The sequence below is a fragment of the Dromiciops gliroides genome, chromosome 1 (genome assembly GCF_019393635.1).
Source record: "Dromiciops gliroides isolate mDroGli1 chromosome 1, mDroGli1.pri, whole genome shotgun sequence".
Taxonomy (NCBI): Eukaryota; Metazoa; Chordata; class Mammalia; order Microbiotheria; family Microbiotheriidae; genus Dromiciops; species Dromiciops gliroides.
The window spans coordinates 57,543,327-57,549,781 of NC_057861.1; positions in this window are offsets into that span (position 1 = coordinate 57,543,327).

Below are 6,455 nucleotides of genomic sequence, written 5' to 3' on the forward strand. Positions count from 1 at the left end.
GTCGTTAGGATTGCTCCACAGACCCATGAGGCCAGGCTTTCCCCAACTTCCCCTGGTGCCTCAGTAGGGTGGGAATGATGAGATGAGAGGAGAGGAGAGGAAGAGGGAAGTAGAGAAGAATGGGGGATGACAGTGGAGACCCTGCGCCTTTAGGCAGTGACCTCTCCCTCCACTTTTCACCCCATCTGAGGGGAGGAGAGAGTCACAGAATCATGGGACCCCAAAGTCCTAAGGATCCACTGAGGCCATCAAAGCCAGCCCCAACTCCCTAAAGAATGCCTTGTACCATCCCCCAGACCTGTGACTACCCACAGAGCCTTAACTGCTGGTTTGGGGGCCCAGAGCAAACCCTCTATAAATGGGTGCTCCAATCCATTATTGGAGGGACTCCAACGCCAGGCCTGGAGAAGGCCTCAGGATGCCACTAGGCCAAGTTTTGGGGGAGGCTGCTGCCCAGGAAAAACTGGCTCTAAAGGGATTAGATATCTCATTTGATTCTTACAATAACCCTGGGAGAGATGTAGTATTATTATTCCCATTTTATAGGTAAGGAAACTGAAGCACAGAGCATGTAAGTGACCTGCCCAGGCTCAAACAGCTAGTAAGTAGGGAATTTGAACTCAAATCTTCATGACTCCTAGCCTGGCACTCTATGTACTGTGCCATTTTTTCTAAAATCGCTATTTGAAATTTTCACACCCTCTAAATTTCAGTCATCTAGCCTTTGGCTGAAAACAGTCAGTGATGGGGAACCTACTGCCTCTGTGGATGGCCAGTGCCACTTTGGGACAGCTGGTTGGGAAGTTTTTCCTGACATCAGATCTAAATCGAGCTCTTTGTAACTTTTGCCCATGACTCCTAGATACAAGCAGAATCCTTCTTCCAATACAGCTGTCATCCCCCCTCCCCCATGACTGTTCCCATCCCACCCACCCAACCTATCCCCAAGTCTCCTCTTCTCCAGACTAAACATAGTACAGTACTTTAAATATTTGAAGGCATCTCTCAATTTGCCCCTTTTTCTTTCTTTTTCTTTTTTTCTCTGTTTAGAATTTTATTTTCCAAATTACATGTAAAAACAAATTTTGACATAATTTTTTTTTTAGTGAGGCAACTGGGGTTAAGTGACTTGCCCAGGGTCACACAGCTAGTAAGTGTTATGTGTCTGAGGCCAGATTTGAACTCAGGTACTCCTGAATCCAGGGCCGGTGCTCTATCCACTATGCCGCCTAGCTGCCCCTTGACATCATTTTTTTTTTTTTTTAGTGAGACAATTGGGGTTAAGTGACTTGCCCAGGGTCACACAGCTAGTAAGTGTGTGTTAAGTGTCTGAGGCCGAATTTGAACTCAGGTACTCCTGACTCCAGGGCCGGTGCTCTATCCACTGCACCACCTAGCTGCCCCCCTTGACATCATTTTTTTTTTTAATGTATAAGGTATTTTATTTTTTCTGTTACATGTAAAGATAGTTCTCAACTTTTGTTTATACAAGCTTTACAATTTCAGATTTTTCTCCCTCCCTCCCCTCCCTCCCCCCTCCCCTAGACAGCAGGTAATCTGATATAGGTTATGTCTATATATCTCTATACATATACATATAGATATATACACACACATATATATACACATAATAACATTAATCCTATTTCTGCATTAATCCTGTTACAAGAGAAAAAATCAGAGCAGTGATGCAAAACCTCAAAATAGAAAAAAAAAACCAACAGCACCCAAAACAAAAGAAATAATATTGTTCAATCAGCATCTATACTCCACAGTTCTTTCTTTTTTTTTTCTTGGATTTGGAGATCCTCTTCTATCATGAGTTCCCTGGAACTCTTCTGTACCATTGCAATGGTGAGAAGAATATAGTCCATCACAGTAGGTCAACACTCACCTTGACATCATTTTTAAAGAAAAAACTTTGTGTTCCAACTTCTCTTCCTCCCTCCCTTCCCACCCCCCACCCCCAGGAACTCAAGCAATTCAATATTAGTTATACATGAGTAGTCATGGAAAACATCTCCACATTAGCTAGGTTATGAGAGAAAACAGATAATAACAAAACTTCAGATTAAGGAATTGTTAAAAAAAAATGTGTTTCAATCTGTTTTTGGAAACCATCAGTTCTTTCTCTGTAGATGGATTGCAATTTTCATAAGTCCTTCAGAGTTATATTGGATCATTTCCTTGACGAAAATAACCACCTGCTTCCCAGCAGATCATCTTACACTATTGCTGTTATTTTGTATACTGCCCCCTCTTTTTCTTTTTTTTCCTTTTTTTTTTTTTTTTAGTGAGGCAATTGGGGTTAAGTGACTTGCCCAGGGTCACACAGCTAGTAAGTGTTAAGTGTCTGAGGCCAGATTTGAACTCAGGTACTTCTGACTCCTGGGCCGGTGCTCTTTCCACTGCGCCACCTAGCTTCCCGTCCTCTTTTTCAAGCTAAATAAATTCACTCCCTTCAACCAATCCTCCCAGCTATGCCTTTCTCCAAGCCATTGACAAAAGCTTTAAATAGCACAGGGCTATTACAGACAAATCCTTTGGGCACATCACTGGAGACCTCCTCCCAAGTTGGCATTAAGCCATTAATGATAAGGACTATTTGTGCCTAACATGTGGTAGATCCTTCTGAGCTTGTTTTGGTCTGATCAGCTAGTTGGACATATTGTACCTTGACCCCAACATAGCAACGTCATTTTGGTCCCTTTTGAGAACAAAGGACAACGACCAACTAACTGACCCAAGCATTACCTACCGATCACTCCTTGGGTCTGGCCACTCAACCAATTCCAAATCCACCTAACTCGTTTTCTAGCCCACATTTTTCCATGCCTTCCATAAGCACAGTATCAATCAATCAACATTTATTAAGTGCCTACTATGTGCCAGGCACTGTGATAGGCACTGGATGATTTTATTAGATGCTTTGCTAAAATCCAGGAAGATCATATCTATCTGGTAACCCTGTTTAAAAAAGGAAAATAGTCGAGTCTAACACAACCTGTGCTTGATGAAGCCATCTTTGCTAAGATGTTCACTAGCCAACTCCTTCATCACAGGACTTGAGGTTAGAAGGGGCCTTGAGGATGTCTACTCTAACTATCTCACTTTACAGATGAGAAAAATGAGAATCTGTTCTAGGATTTTGCCAGCAATCCAAGTCAGCTTCGTTGTTTTATAATTTGTAGCCTCTGTACTCATGCCTGTTCTGAAAATCCAAGCTGGATTGGCCCTTCTCCTGTCCTGTGCTAACCTTCCTGTTCTCTTCCATCCTTCAGAGATCACAGACAGCAGCTCAGCCATCACATCTGTAGGAGCAGCCCATGGGAACACATTCCCAGGCAATCCAGGATTAGAGAACCCAATATGAGAAGGACACAGGCGTCTCCTTCCTCTCAGACAGAGAGATGGTTAACTGGTGGATGGGGACAAGGTGCTCTCATTCTCCATGGAGCCCCGGATGGTGATGGGCAGGAGGGATTTAGGGTTGGGGCATAGGGATGAGAAACACCCATCCAACAGGAGCCTGGAATATCTGAGTTGTATTCTTAGGGCAAGTACAGGGCAGCAACTTGTTTAGATATTGTAAAGGACAAGGATAACCAGGGCACATGGTGGATTGAGCAGGAGCCCCAACCTTCTGATTGGAGGCAGGAGAAATTGACTTCAGGAGATAATGTCCATCCCAAGATTCTGATGGTCACAGCTGCCTTTGAAAGACTCTTGCAATCTCTTACAAGATAAAGGGCATTCGTCAGAAGGAGGAACTGTAGATTCTGGAAATGGGCTACTACAAAGTGGCCAGCCAATTCAGAGACAATTTGATGTAGTTAAGAAGATTAGAACTGGGTTCAAATCCTGATTCTGCTATATTTACTACCTGTGGGATTTTAGGCAAGTCCCTTCCTATCCTGGGCCTTCAGTTTCCTCAAAAATTTGTCTTTTTTTTTTGTCTTTTTTTTTTAGCGAGGCAATTGGGGTTAAGTGACTTTCCCAGGGTCACACAGCTAGTAAGTGTTAAGTGTCTGAGGCCAGATTTGAACTCAGGTACTCCTGACTCCAGGGCTGGTGGTCTATCCACTGTGCCACCTAGCTGCCCCATTAACATTATGTTGATCTTAACTTTTTTTTGTGGGGGGGCAGGGCAATGAGGGTTAAGTGACTTTCCCAGGGTCACACAGCTAGTAAGTGTCAAGTGTCAGGCCAAATTTGAACTCAGGTCCTCTTGAATCCAGGTCTGGTGCTTTATCTACTGGGCCACCTAGCTGCCCCCAATATCTGTCCTTTTTCTCTTCCTCATGATCACATGCCATTTCCTACCTCTAAGCTTTTGCCCTGCTTGTCCTGGAATACATTCTCCCCATACCCCTGTCTCTTAGAATGCTTGGTTTACTTCAAGAATCAGCTCAACAGGGGCAGCTAGGTGGCACAGTGGATAAAGCACCAGCCCTGGATTCAGGAGTACCTGAGTTCAAATCTGGCCTCAGACACTTGACACTTACTAGCTGTGTGACCCTGGGCAAGTCACTTAACCCCCATGGCCCTGCAGAAAAAAAGAATCAGCTCAACAGAACCAGGAGAACATGATACACAGTAACAGCAACATTGTGTGATGATCAACAGTGATATACATAGCTCTTCTCAGCAATATAATGGTCCAAGACAATTCCAAAGGACTCATGGTGGAAAATACTCTCCACATCCAGAAAAAGAACCATGGATTCTGAATGTAGATTGAACCATACTGCTTCTACTTTTGTTTTGTTTTTTTCTTTTTTGAGGTTTTTCCCTTGTGTTCTGATTCTTCTTTCACAACATGACTAATGCAGAAATATGTTTAATGTGATTGTACATATATAACCCACATCAGATTGCTTTCTGTCTTGAGGAGGAAGGAGGGAAGGAAGAAAGGGAGAAAAATTTGGAATTCAAAATCTTAAAAATGTTGAAAACTATCTCTACATGTAACTAGAAAATAATAAAATACTTTTATCACTTAACAAATTAACTAATTAATTCATTAATGAGTGAATAAATAAATTAATAAACAGATGAACGGATAAATAAATAAATGAACAAATAAATGGCTGAATAAATAAATAAATGAACAGATGGATAAATAAATAAATAAATGGGTAGATGAATAAAAAATAATCAGCTCGAGTTCTGCCTTCAACATGAAGCCTTTTCCAATCTCAGTCCAATTGTTATCAACCCCCCCATAACTTTGCATTTATTATGTACACAAATGTACTTCAACAGACCATAAACTCCTTGAGGGTAGGGCTGTTTTACTTTTGTCTTTGTATCTCAGCACCCACAGTGCCAGGCCCATACAAAGCCCCTAATAAATCCTTATTGATTTGGTCTCCAAAGTGAGGCAGTATGGCACAGTGGACAGTGAGATGTCCTCAGGGTCAGGAAGACCTGGGTTCAAATCCTACCTGTGGCACATAGCAGTTGTGTGACCCTTAAATCACTTAATCTGCCAGTGCTCTGGGCAACTTTCTAATATTATAAATTTCAGAGGAGGTGCTGATCTATATTTGTAGCGGGAGTTTCTTCAGATGGGAATTCTCTATGCTAATGAAATCAAAGTTCCAGCCCCTGACCTATGGATTGGACTAGATGGTAACTGAGGTCCCTTCCAGCTGTGATATTCAAGGGTTGGATCTTTTGCCACCTGACCCTAAAATTGGAAGCTGTGGGTAGGAGTTAAAGCTATCTAAAACTGGAATGAGCTAATTCAGTAGGTGATGAGTTCCCCATCCCTGGAAGTCTTCAAGCAAAATCTGGATGTCAGAGATGTTCGTGATGTTGTAGAAGGTTTCTTGGTCAGGTATGAGGTGGACTGGTTGCTCTCTGGGGTCACTTGCAACTCTGAAATCTCTGATCCAAACTGGGAATGTGAAGTCCTGCCCAACTGTCCAACTCCCAACCCTGCCCAGTCTCCATCTTCCTATAAATCCCAGGAAGGTATGAAGAGTACATAAAGCACCCCAATATGCTCAGTGGTGCCCCCAGAAACTTGGAAAAGTTCAAGATGATCTACTCCCCACCCCCTTTCCCCCCGATGTTCCTGCTCCAACCGTCCTGCAGGTGATGAAAGAGTCAACTGTGGCTCCTGGAGATGCAGAGAGGAAGCAAGCCTGGGAGGGAGGGAGATGATGGAAAGGGGTCTGATATTTCATCCTTCCTGAGTGGGCAGGGCTGAGCCACTGGGGTGAGGGGAAGCCCAACTGCTCCTTTCTCCAGGCTGGGTCAACCCAACCTGCCCCTACAGGACCCACCTCGACTCAGCTCTTACTCAATTATCTGTACCTATTGCAGGATTAGAGTTGGCACAGATCATCCCAAACTGTAGAAAAATCCCCAAACCATTTTCATCTGGAGGCAGGAGGCTGCTGTGAGTCTGCCATTCTGGGTCACAATAGATGAAGACAAGGTGAAGC